A 13423-nucleotide genomic window follows, 5' to 3' on the forward strand; every position below is an offset into this window, starting at 1 on the left:
GTCTGATTTTCTTTATACAAAACGGGTCTTTCCAAATCAATAAGAAAAATCTAAAAACCCACCAGAAAAATGGGAAGAGGGCTGAAAAGAAACACCAATAAATATATTGAAAGATGCTCAACTATACTCTAGGAAATGTAAAGGACACCTACTTTTCACTTACCCTACTGGCAAAGGTCAATGAGTTGTTCCTATCCAGTGTGGATGCAAGTGTGTGCCACACAGGTGTGCTCCCCTCTGGAGCTGGGATTATAAATCAACACAACTCTATGTAGGGCAATTTGGCACTATCTTTTATTTTTGTAATTAAAAAAATTTTTGTTTAGAGAGGGAGGCAGAGAGTGGAGGGGGAGGCAGAGGGAGAGAGAGAATCCCAAGCAGATTCCATGCCCAGCATGGAGCCCAACGCAGGGCTTGATCTGATGATGCCAAGATCATGACCTGAGCTAAAACCAAGAGTTGGACACTTCACCGACAGACACCCAGGCGCTACCTTTTAAAGCAAAATATGCATACCCTCTGTTACCTTGTCCATTTCACTGCTACAAATCTATCCTGTGGAAATCAAAGAAGTTCCTTGCAGTGTTACTTGTAATAGAAAAAAAATGTGGGAAGCCATCTAAATGTCCATCAATAGAATCCTACTTATATAAATAGCTATATATCCATAACCTGGAAAATTATTTTGCAGTTTATTATTATTTTTTTTTATTTTGCAGTTTAAAAGAGTATGTTAATCAAGATTTACAGTAGAGATTATGTTTTAAAAGCACAATGAACCATGGGCAAAAATGCATGCTCCCATTTGTGTGACAAAATAAAAATATGTATTAATGTGTATGTACATATGCTTGAATAGGTATCGGCTGTTTCTGGAAGGCATACGTGTGACTATGGTGAGCAGGGAAGGGTCTGGAGATTAAGGATGGGAGTTGGATGTAATTTTATTATGCATTCTTTTATGCCATCTGAATTTCTTACCATTTGCAAGTATTACTTTTAATGCAAAAACATCAAAATTACAATAAAAAAAAGAGGAATAGGAAATCGATACTTCTCTGGCAATAAAGAGGTTTTGCTCTGGGCAACCATTCCATGCTCCCCCTTAATACGCAGTTGAGGACAGTGAGGAGCAAGATTTAATTGCTTTAGACTGAAGCAAATAAAGAGAGATTCATCACACAGACCAAATTGGCGACGCAGGTGGAAGATTAAGGTGGCTGCTGTCTGGGAAGGAAAAAGCTACTATGCTTTAAAAAATAAGGCACTGCACCTGGCATTCCTAACTGGCGACCCCCGTGCATACCCTGTCTTGTGTTAGAGGCCACCAGGACACAGGTGTAGACACAGGCCTATTCATTTGCTCAAGGGTCTCAAACCCCCGTGCAGGCAGGTGTCAGGACACAGATTGATAGGTAGGGGAGACAAGTGTGAAAACGGGTTTGGGGGCAGGGTGGGGCGGCCTGTGGAAATGCCCACAGTGCACTCCCTTCCTAAAAACATGCAAAGTCAAGCTCCCAAGAAATACTGCACCACATAAGCTCTGGGGAGAGAAAAGCCCCGAGTGACTTCTGTGTGGTGCTGGCTGGCTGGTTCCCAGGCTGACAGTGGGAGCCTCCTCCTCTGGTTCCTGCTGATCTCTCATGCTTACCCTGCCACTTCCCCAGCCCTCCTGGGGCTTTAGGAGCTAGGAAGGCAGGAACAGCCTTCTAGGACACAGGGAAGCTCTGTAAGGCTGAGGGCACCATTCACTCACACCACTTAAAGTCCCCAGGCCCTTAGAGGTGCTTTACTTCTTGGCTTGGGTCCAACAGCACGACAGCGTCCCAGCACCCAGGACCGCCTGGGCTCAGGAAATTGGCTGCTGGCAGCAAGGAAGGCTGTTGGTTAAGCCCCAGTGGATATCTCAGCAAGGGGGGGTCATGGATTTCCCAGATGACCCAGGGTTGTTCCCTTTAAGTTGCAATATGAAAATGACCACTTCTCAGCTGAGGCCAGAAATCTTTCTGTGCTGTGGCAAACACTGCTTCGCAAGCAGACTGCACCTCATATATTCTAAGTTCTTCATGCCTCTGGGCCATCTTGCTGGAACCTCTGATAATCATTCTGTCCTGTAGTGCAGACCCGACCTCAGGAGGTGTGAGGTGGGCAGGAACGTTGCCCTCTCTCCTGACTGCTTCCAGATGGCTACACATTTGGGCTTTTTTTCCCTTTTGATGTATACCTCTGGGCTTTCCTTCACTTGTGCCAGACTCAACCATCCTTGCTTTCCAGCTTTTAGGAGACCCATGGCCTCCCTTTATTTGCCGCTTCTGTGGTCTTGGGCTCCAGTCAATTGAATTTGTTAGGATTCCTTATCAGAAAAAAGAAAGAAGCATGCTCTGCTTATCTTCACATGGCTCTCAGACACCTGTGCTCATGGAATCATGCTCAATGAATGGACATTGTGGTATCTTCTGTGTTTGCATTTCTGTTCTTGCTTTTGGGTTCTTACTTTCTGCATTCTAGATGGATCGAGTTGCCGGAGAAGCAAGTGCTTGATGATCAAAAAGTTTCTTTGTTCAATGATTCTGGATGATTGTTTTTGTTGTTGTTGTTCACTGAGTCCTACCCTCCAAGATAGGACCTGTTTCAGGTATAAAGGATACGAATGAGAAGAAGAGGCCTCTCCAGTCTTCAGTTTATCTGATTTTTCTGGAAAGCCTTGGGAGATAGGTATTTTTTTCCCACTTATAAAGGTAAATTTCAGAGTGAAAGGGTTCCAATGTATCTGAATTATATGTGATGGGATTCCCAGCCTATCTTGTTGAAATTCAATGTGAGAAATAATTGCAAGCTAATAAAGAGGATGAGCGCTTTTTCTAACTTGACATTTTAGGTCTTTAAACTATCTGCCATTTCACAGGTGAGTAGAACCTCTGAGTGCTAGAGATACACCAGTATTTTAAAAGCACCTCCCCCCCATTGTCTATCATATTTCAGATTTTATGCTAGATTTCTTTGTATCATCTCATTTAAAAATCATCCAAACCAAGCCAGGCAAGTATTGTCACCACTGATCAGATAGAGGAACTGGAGTCCAGGGTAGACCAGACGTTTTGGTCAAGGCCATGGCTCATGAGGAGCTGGATCAAGTTGTAAGCACATCTTTGAATTGCAAGCCCAAGGTTTTTTCTGTGAACTTCACCTTCATTTGCCAGCCAAATGGAACCTAATAATAACATGTGTACAGGGAACATGACCCACTGCTGGTGACAAAGATGCTCTTGATCCCTCTTCCTCATGAAGTCTTTGACCTTTGGACTTCTGTGTTTGCCTTTGTTTTTTCTTTTTTTTTAATTGGAGTTCAATTTGCCAACATGCAGCATAACACCCAGTGCTCATCCCATCAAGTGCCCCCCTCAGTGCCCATCACCCAGTCACCCTATGTTTGCCTTTGCATTGTCCAGTTTTAGCAAAAGTCCTGCAAGGTCAGATTGGTCAGAATCCTCCACTCTGATATCTGGTCACCCTCAATATCAGATAGGGTTTCTTATCCTTCATCAACCCCTAGTAAGGTCTGATCACCTGGCTTGCCTTCAGCAAGGATCCTGTGAGGTCAGTTTAGCCAGAATGCCCCCTACCCCTGATGTTTCCTCTTGGTATTTTCCACAGACGATCCCTTAGCTAGAATACCCACTTGTTTTTGCCATATTTAGCCTTGGATCCAGTTCTGTGCTGAGGTTTCCTTCTCCTATTACAATAGGTTCTGATCAAAATCTGCTTTTACCCCTTTGACTACTGTTGGGCTCTGGTTTTTCTTTAACACTGGCTAAGCTTGTTCTGGGACATGGAATTCTAATGGCCAGAGAGGAGGGGAAAAGGGATGTAGATGTTAGCTAAGATACCTGAGATTATTCATTAATGAGACCTGTCTTGCAGCGATTGGCTGGAAACCAGACTTGGTTGCTTAATAAGTATTTCTCTCTGTTCTACTATTTCGGAAAAGGTATTTAATAGACACAGTGACATTATAGATGGCAGTGTTGGCAAAGAGAGCATGATCGAGGTCAAATGGAGAAGTCTTTGAGTATATATTGAACCAGTACAAGTCAATTGCTGTGAATATATCATTAAGAATATGTATTATCAATATACACAAATGTGCATAAATATTTGTGTACATATACATGCGATATATTGTGTGTGTAATATGCACAGATACCCATGTTCAATTCCTAAAAGTATAACGGTAGTACAGGATGGAGTGAGAAGTCCCTTTTTTAGAACTTTCAGGGTTTACATGTTTTATTTTTAGAGTTATTTATTTATTTATTATTAATAAATAGTGATTTTTTTTTTTGGCTTAAAGCTTTTCCAGTACACGGAGCCCTACTACTGAGGAAAACGATGCTCTCTTGCCCTCCACCGTCCTTAGTGAGGTGAAATCTGGATGAATTTTCTGCTCTGGGATCACCTCAAAATGACAATATTAAAAGATCTGACAGGTTGCAGAGGAGAAGGGTGACAAGAAACGTTGGCAGGTAGGCATGTTTGCCTCTTCTGCTCACCTCCCCTTTCAAAGGGGTTCTACCTTTGTCTTCTCTTTCCTTTTAAGATGCCCAGAGTTCTCATCCTTCTCCTCCTCCCAAGAAAGGGAATTTCCAGCTTAGGCTGAGTTTTTGAAGATGTTATCTAGCCAACTGTAGTCCCTGGTTCTTAGTACATGCTGGGCAATCAATACATCCCTCTCCTCTCTCTCAAGAATTAACAATGGGAGCACCTGGGTAGCTCAGTGAGTGAAGTGTCTGACTCTTGGTTTCGACTGAAGTCATGATCTCAGGTGGTGGGATGGAGCCCCGAGTTGGGCTCCACGCTTAGTGGGGAGTCTGCTTGAGATTCTCATCCTCTCCCTCTGTCCCTCCCCTGCTCATGTGTGCACGCACTGTCTCTCTTGCTGTCTCTAAAATAAATAAATAAATCTTAAAAAAAAGAATTAACAATGTATTAGTAAGAAGAAGAAAGCAGTTACCACCGAGTGTCAGCACAGACGACATGTCATCCTGGGCTATTTATATGTTGAATCTCATGTCTGATTGTGAAAGACAAGGCCTAGTCAGTTATTTGTCTTATGCCCAGCATCAGGAGTCAGGTGGGAAGCATTGCATGGGCTGAGACTCCCTTCCTCACACCATTTAATTCACATCAGGAAAGCAGTAGCTCCCTACCTTCAACAAGACTGGCTGGGGTCTCAGGCTGAGTCAAAAGTTGGATTTCCGGGTAGCCCAGGTGGCTCAGCGGTATAGCGCTGCCTTCAGCCCAGGGTATGATCCTGGGGACCCGGGATCGGGTCCCGCATCAGGCTCCCTGCGTGGAGCCTGCTTCTCCCTCTGCCTGTGTCTCTGCCTCTCTCTCTCTGTTTCTCTCATGATTAAATAAATAAAAAGTCTTAAAAAAATGTTGGATTTCAGATGGCCAAGCCACCAGCATATTCAGCATCATTGGCCTGTACTGCCGTTTCCTTAGAGAACTTAATTCTGGATTAAAAACTTGGAAAGATGGAAGATATCCACTGCAATCAACTAGAGACTATCCTTACAATACCTTTCCTTCTCAATACAGCATTATGTAATTAAAATTGAATTTAGTTATATGTGATGTAATCACTTTAAAATATTCACGTATATGAAAAATTACCAACTATAATTTTTATGTCATTGTTATGAATTGCTCTATGTCCATAGATTTATCATTTCCATTTATAGTTATTTTTTACAATCAAGGCTCTCCACTCTATAGCATGCAGCTGACACTAATCATTTCTCCCTTGAATCTTGTCTAATTTGTAAAATTTTAAGGACTGTCTACCACAAGACTTTTAATAAAATGTCTGTCTGCAGTGAAACCAGTAGGTGCTCCATGCGATGAGTTTTTGGCTTCAGCAACTGTCTACAGGGGAGCTATACATATTTGCATTTGTAACTGGAATTGGTAGGAGAAAAGGCCTTAGGCTGTGGGAATCAAGATTTTTGACTTGCCCAAGGTCTATGAATATCTTTGTGAATTCTGGGGACAGTACCACAGTTACCAAGAATGGCAACTGGCCCAGTTAGCAGCCTCTGGCTGCAATCAGGGCATCAACATGAGCCTTAAAAAATCCATAGAGCCCTTCCTTTTCCAAACAGAAAATGGATTATACCCATGTATAGATCAAAGTAACATATTCCATGGGTGAAGCTGCAGCTTATTTTCAATCTCCTGCCAACCACTCTTAAGCCATACCTTTAAGGAGGAAGGATGGAGACAGCACTGTGTGGTGGCTGTCAGTACAGGTTTACTAGTCCAGTAAGTGACCACAGGGTCAGCTGGCCAGGTGTGGGGGTGGAGTGGTCTGAAATAACATTATCTAATCTTAAATTTCTGACTCTTTGCTGTCAGTATGGGTGAAGACAAGGCCTAGTCTGTTACTTCTTTTCTGCTCACCTCCCCCTTCAAAGGGTGTCTACCTTTTTCTTCTCTTTCCTTTTAAGATGCCCAGAGTTCTCCTCCTCCTCCTCCTCCCCCTCCTCCTCCTCCTCCTCTCCCCCTCCTCCCAAGAAAGGGAATTCCAGTTCAGGCTGAATTTTTGAGGGCTGCCAAACTGGGTTCTGACTGCTTGCTTTGCACAGCCCGCGTGGTGCCTGGTAGCTCTTTGTTGGAAGCTGAAGGAGCTGACACCCACTGGCTGGGGCCACCAGCCAGGCCTGACTTCTAGAGTTCCACCTGATGCCCTGTTTCATGCCTGATTCACACTTTTGCCTCTGGCTGCAACAGCCTCCAGGAACAGCTTCAGCTCACTGTGCTTTGCTGTTTTTGGCATGAGTTGATATCTGATAATGTCAGTGGGGTGCAGCGAGACATGGTTGGGGGCCATTTGGCAGGGGTGGAGTCTGTAGTTAACCAGCACACCTGTGCTTTCCCAGAAAGCACAGCCAGCAGAACTCCATGGACCCCACAGGACTCCTTAAGTTAAATAGTGATGACAATTGAATGTGTTCGTTCATTCAATGCGCTTTTGCTGTGATCCATCACTGTGGATCAAATACCTTTTTTGAGATGATTTGCCATATAATTAAAAAAAATGTCTCTAGCTTCAACAGCCTGTTTATTTCAAAGCAAGTTTTGATGTAGTTGAATTGTGACACACTTTGATAGTAACTTGGTGTTTGTGGCAACAGAATTTGATACACATCCACTTTTAGAGATTAAAAATCATTGAGTGGCACCTACATTTCTATTGAACTTTTATGTTTCAACTTCTTTGAAAAATAAATGCCATGCACTTTTTTCTCCCCTTGCAGAATAATTTCCAAGGAGCTGCATATGGAGCCTGAATTGTGCTAGGGCTTGTTGGTTAAAAGTAGACTAAAGAAAAAGTATAATCCCCCTTCTGGTATACCAGCCCTGGTTCCTACACTTACTGGTTGTAACAATAACCTCCCTGTCCACGAGTCTCATTCTAGTAGAAAAGTCTGGAAATTGATGAGAATAGGGAAGCCAGTATGAGCCATGTCTTGACTGGACATACTACCTTCTCCTGATTCTGGTAGGACTTTGGGACCTCATGGTCAAGCCCTTCCTTCTCTCTGAAATAAAGAGCTTACATCCTGGCTTTGGAGTGAATCAGGAAGAAGGACGAACACTTACAGTGCACTTTCAAAGAGACACAGAATATTGACAAGGGGATATTCTCTAAGACACAGATGTCCCATCAAGACCCACAGCTACCCAGTGACCTGCCAAGGAATCAAATAGCTCAAATTTTGATGTCATTTTCCTCAAATAAATGGTTATTTAATTAAAGTTAGAATAAAAGAGCTGGATTAGATCAATTTTGCTCTTAATAGAGATACCAAAAAGAGATAGCTTGTTATATAAGCTTTTATTTGTGTTGTAAATAAGCACAGTGAAACCAATTCTGCAAGCAACCTTGTAAGGAAGGTCTCGGTAATGACTAGCTAGACTCTGTTTGTGTTCCATCCTGTTTTCCGGCTTTTATTTAAAGGCCTAATGGGTAGAGAGAAACATTCCTGTGATAATTTCTGTTTTGACAGCAGGAAATTAATAACATTAATCCAATTTGGAAATCTATCAGATTAATTATTAAAATGTCATACTTTCTCCTTCTGAAATAGATGGTTGTATGTATTTTCTTGCTTCTTGAAAAGGGAATTGATGTTGTAGGAAGTACTCAAGAGCTGACTAGTTCAGGGACACATAAGCAAGGATATGCAGATATGCTGTTGTCTCTTGATTAATGGAGGGTGGTGTCTGAACATCCTCTGACAAGAGGATGGCCCAGGGTCTGTCTGAAGTGAAGAATGAAGTAGCATGTAGGTCTGGGCTATGATGGGTGAGTCCACAAGAGAGAGTCCGGGGTCAGGGTTTGGAAATGGCAGCTGTAGTCTAAATGGGCAAGAAGCAGATATGAAGGGATGCCAGGCAGAGTAGGCTGCATGGTTCTGGGCCAGGACAGAAGATGGGAAGGGCAACCATATGGGAGGGCTGGAGCTTTGTATGGGGCCCTTGGGCCTTTCTAGAGGGCAGGTGCCCTGAGAATGTGGAGCCCCTTTGACAACAGTATGCAGAAAAGACTGGGGGAGGGTGAGTGACACAGCAGAGTTGGGAAGCAAAATGAATTGATATGGGATTTTTGGAATAAATGCAGAAACACCATTGGGTGATCTGGGACAACAGAGCTTCCCAGATCTGCAGATAAACCATGCTAGGTGCTCTGCTAGGCACTGGGGAGACAGCATCCTTTCTGCCCAAAAGGTATGGAAGGTAAATGTAGAGAAGTCTTTCTGGAGTGAGAAAAGTCCAAGCCGGGGGACATACGTGATGTGTAGCCATGTGCTGTCAGGCTTTTCCTGAAGACGCTTTCTGTGAAGAAGACAGCTGTACCCATGGATACCCTGCTGTGTGTCTGTGTCAGTGGTTCTCACCAGGACAGCGATGCAGCACCTTTACACAGGCCCTTGACCTTCCCATCCTGGAGGGCTCTTCTAGCAATGACAAGTTCAGATGTTCCAATAAAGAGAGAAGAGTGTGGGCAGCTTTGAGGGAGGGATGATGCAACACTTTAGGATTTTTCCATACCGCTTGATTATGGAACAGTGAGCCAAGTTTCAGTGCATTTTGTTTTACGTAATTTTAAGATAAAGCACAATCAATCAAGTCATAGGTGTGGCCTTTTTTTCCATTTCAGCCTGCAGAATGGCAGGTTCTGCATTCTACATGTCAGTCAAGTGTGGGGAATTTCCATGGAGGCTATAGATTTCCCGGGGAGGATGAAAATATTGTGTTTATTTGTTATTACTCTGACTTGGTCCACAAAGGATACAAGCAGGTTACAAAGGGTTATAGGCTTAAGTGTGCCCCACTTCCAAATTCATATGTGGAAGGCCCAAGTCCCAGTGTGACTGCACTTGCAGAAGGAGCCTGGCCTTGTTCTGTACGACTGGTATCCTTTTAAGAAGAGGGAGAGAGCTCCCTCTTTGAGCACCAAGAGGAAGGGCCAAGCGAGGACGCAGGGAGAAAGAAGGTGGCCATCTGCAAATCAGGAAGAGACCTCCCACCAGAAACCGAATCTGCCGCCACCTCAATCTGGGGCTTCCCGCCTCCAGAACTGTGAGAAAATAAATGTCTGTTGTTTAAATCATGCAGCTTTTGGTATGTTTTATGGCAGGCCTAGACAATGAATACACAGAGCATATAAACAGCAGCCTTCATAATGGGGGTGATGCCATGGAGAGAAACCCATTTAGGATGCAGCTGTGAGGTGCACCAGGATCGACGCATTATGAAACACACACACAGGGGATCCCTGGGTGGCTCAGCGGTTTAGCACCTGCCTTCAGCCCAGGGCATGATCCTGGAGACCCGGGATTGAGTCCCACATTGGGCTCCCCGCATGGAGCCTGCTTCTCCTCTGCCTGTCTCTCTCATGAATAAATAAATAAAATCTTAAAAAAGAAAAAAAAGAAACGGACACATAAGGACGTGCAGCCTTGCTATATGCACCTCACATTTGGTTCTTGACGTTATTGCAATCACAAGGGAGACCTGGCTAGTTAGAGAGTTTACAGCATCCATCACATACAAGAAAAGCAATTTGCTAAGCAAAAGTCCAACTCTTACTAACACTCTGATATGAGGAAATTTCCCATGAGAGTTTGTGATGAGGTGGCAGGGCTATGAACTATAGTCAGCACCACCTCCTAGCAGACACAGGTTCGGGGGTCTGCTCTTACACCATGCAGGAGGTTTCGAAGTACAGGGTTATTCTCTGCTTTTCTGGGTAGGTGAGAAAGCTGGTTTTTAGGCTTCTGGAAGAATATGGGAACCGTGTGGCTGCATGTAGGCCTCTCCATCCGCTTTACTCCTGATCAACTTTCTGATAAATATTGGAGATGATGAGCTTGGGTTTTCTTCCTCACAACTTTCTGACAAATTCCAAATGCAGTGTTTTTGAGCTCCTGGTTTAGTTCAGATAGAAACACTCAGCAGTCAGTGGAGCTGGAATAGAAACTGACCTTCTCTCTTACAACTGAAGGAGCCAATATGGATATCTGCTCTGTACTCTTAGTGCCCAGGTCTTGGCTTCTAAAGACCATGCATTACTAAAGGGAATGAAAAATCTTTGGAGAAATGTTTGATTACATAGCAGGGACTGGGAAATGACAAGGGGAACCTAGAACATCTTTTTGTGCTATAAAGGAAGGAGGAGTAAAAAAAAAAAATGATGAAGAAATGGTCAAAGGACAAGAAACCTGCCTGAAAGGGATCCCACTGGCCAAATCTGGAATTAGATTAGAGCATCATGAATAAATAATGATAACAGACTCGAATCCATTGAATAAAATAAGACTCAGTGAGTCCCTACTGATATTGATAGATGATAGACAGGTAGATAGATAGATAAAGTAATGGAGGGAGAAAAGCTCCTCCTTTTAATTGAAAGCCAACACACAAATGTAGAATCGTGGAGCTAGAAAATAACCATTTGGTAACCATCCTAGTAATGCCTAGTTGATTTAGATAAGCACCATCAATGAGTCCTAAAATGGAAGTTTGAGGAGGAACAGGATATTTACATGGTCTCAAAGTACCTTTATCCACAAAATACTTTTTACAAGGTGAAATGTAATAACTTTGTGGTGGAAAAAACTGGTAGGCATCGCCTTAATACAGACAGAGGAACCCCACTAGGTTTTAGGAGATTAAGAGACTTGACAGCATAGTATGATCTGGGATTTTAATAAGAGAAATTATTTGGAAGCTTGACAAAAATCTGAATCAAGTCTACAGATTAGATAGTAGCATTGTGTTAATACCAATTTTCTGATTTTAGTGATTGCACTGTGATTTTCACATTTACAAAATATACACTGTAGAATTTAGGGGTAAACACCATTTGCTTCAACGTGGATGGAACTGGAGGGTATTATGCTGAGTGAAGTAAGTCAATCGGAGAAGGACAAACATTATATGTTCTCATTCATTTGGGGAATATAAATGATAGAGAAAGGGAATATAAGGGAAGGGAGAAGAAATGTGTGGGGAATATCAGAAAGGGAGACAGAACATAAAGACTCCTAACTCTGGGAAACGAACTAGGGGTGGTGGAAGGGGAGGAGGGCAGGGGGTGGGGGTGAATGGGTGACGGGCACTGAGGGGGGCACTTGACGGGATGAGCACTGGGTGTTATTCTGTATGTTGGCAAATTGAACACCAATGAAAAATAAATTTATTATAAAAAAAAGAATTTAGGAGTAAAGTGAAGTCATGTCCACAGTTCACTTTCCAAATGATGAAAAAAAATTTCCGATACATATACATGCAAACACACATATATCTATGTTCCTATGTGTATCTAGATCTAGAGAGGATGATCAAGCTAATGTGGTAAAATGTGGAAGATTGCTTCTGCTGCCCTGACTGGTGGTATAGCAAATCTAACAGGATCAATCTGAGGACCCAGAATAAGCCAGCAATGTTGAGCGTCTATAAACAAACTCTTAACCAATTCTGGTTCTGGTACTTGTCCAATTGTTACCAAAGAACCTTTTGCATGGTTTAGATCCAAAAGGGGAGGCCAGGAGGTACAGGTCTCCGAGCTGTTGCCAACAGGCACTGTGGTCTTCATGTGCTCAGTATGGGGCCAAGGGATAAAGAAGAAAGAAGACCAGAAGATTAGGGTCCATGCACAATGTAGCTCACAGTCTACTGGGGAGAAAACAATGGCACTCAGGAAAGTAGGAGATACTACAGGACTTGAGTAGAGGAGAGAGCATAGGGCCAGCTGTATCATGTGAGGGCTTCATAGAGGAGGTAACACTGGTTGGACCTAATAGGGTATAAAGAATTCAGCCTGGTGGGGAAAAAGAACCACAGAAGGCAGTGTGGAAAGATGGAGAACAAATATGAACCAGGTGAGAACCCAAGGGTTCCTGATGTGTGTTTTCCAGTGAAAATCCATCCTAGGGAAAACAATTTTATTAAGGAAAGTTCCTAAGTGCTACTGTGATTCAGAAGATTAGTACAATTATTCTGATCTACAATCCTGCAGTTAGATAGAAATATAGCAAAAGCACATCAGTGGGGCTTTGTGAGATCCTCCCACTTACCGTATTTGGTTGGCCAGTGACACTAGAAAGATGGAGCAATATCACGTGGGGTGATAGAAAGCTCCTCTGTGTAATTGGAGATATTTTGGATGAGTTTGTTAACGATACCTTTCTGAATAGACTGTATCCCATGGTTGCCTGATGTAGTGCAGGGTTGTGTTGTGTGGACGTGCAATTTATAGCAAAGGTTGTGTGTCTTTGTTGATGGCTGATTATTGTATGTCCCACTCAGCCTCCTAAAGAAACGGGGCTGAGGGCAGAGTGGAGTTCGGACCAAGAAAGTCTCTTTCAGGGTGGAATGGACTTTAGACTCTTCATCCTTCAAATGGACTGAGTTTTAAAAAAGTATTTTGTTTATTCATTTAACAGGGTGAAAGAGAGAGTCCAAACAGGGGAAGTGTCAGAGGGAGGGGGAGAAGCAGACTCCCCACTGAGCAGGGAGCCCAAAGTGGGGCTTGATCCCAGGACCCTGGGATCATGACCTGAACCACCCAGGTGCCCCCAATGGACTGATGTTAAGAACACATGTTGTCATGAGAAGTAGTGGGAGTACTTTTCATCCAAGTGCAAAATAGAGCAAGCAAAAAAAGGAAACGGGGAGTCAATGCAAACCCTCATTAAACAAAACCACTTGTGTTCTTTTATTTTTTTTTTTAAACAGGATGTTAATAGTACTGTTTACTGACAAGTCTCTGCTTTTGAACAGAAGTTAATTTTAGCTCTCTCTCTCCAAGGTCAGGAAACCTCTGCTCCCTATTGTGTTCTCATTCTGGGGA

General features: G+C 43.1%; 1 protein-coding gene and 1 long non-coding RNA gene across 3 annotated transcripts in view; one reads left to right on the top strand and one right to left on the bottom strand.

Moving 5' to 3' along the window:
- Positions 1–13423, bottom strand: part of KCNJ6 (potassium inwardly rectifying channel subfamily J member 6) — a 270328-nt gene that overhangs the window by 53315 nt on the left and 203590 nt on the right. The window lies entirely within an intron of this gene.
- On the top strand, positions 4017–5927 carry LOC140621665 (uncharacterized). Its single transcript, XR_012021436.1, has 3 exons — positions 4017–4100; positions 4352–4523; positions 5451–5927. It is a non-coding gene; the product is annotated as an uncharacterized lncRNA (long non-coding RNA).

This window comes from Canis lupus, chromosome 30 (assembly GCF_048164855.1).
Source record: "Canis lupus baileyi chromosome 30, mCanLup2.hap1, whole genome shotgun sequence".
NCBI classification, from domain to species: Eukaryota; Metazoa; Chordata; class Mammalia; order Carnivora; family Canidae; genus Canis; species Canis lupus.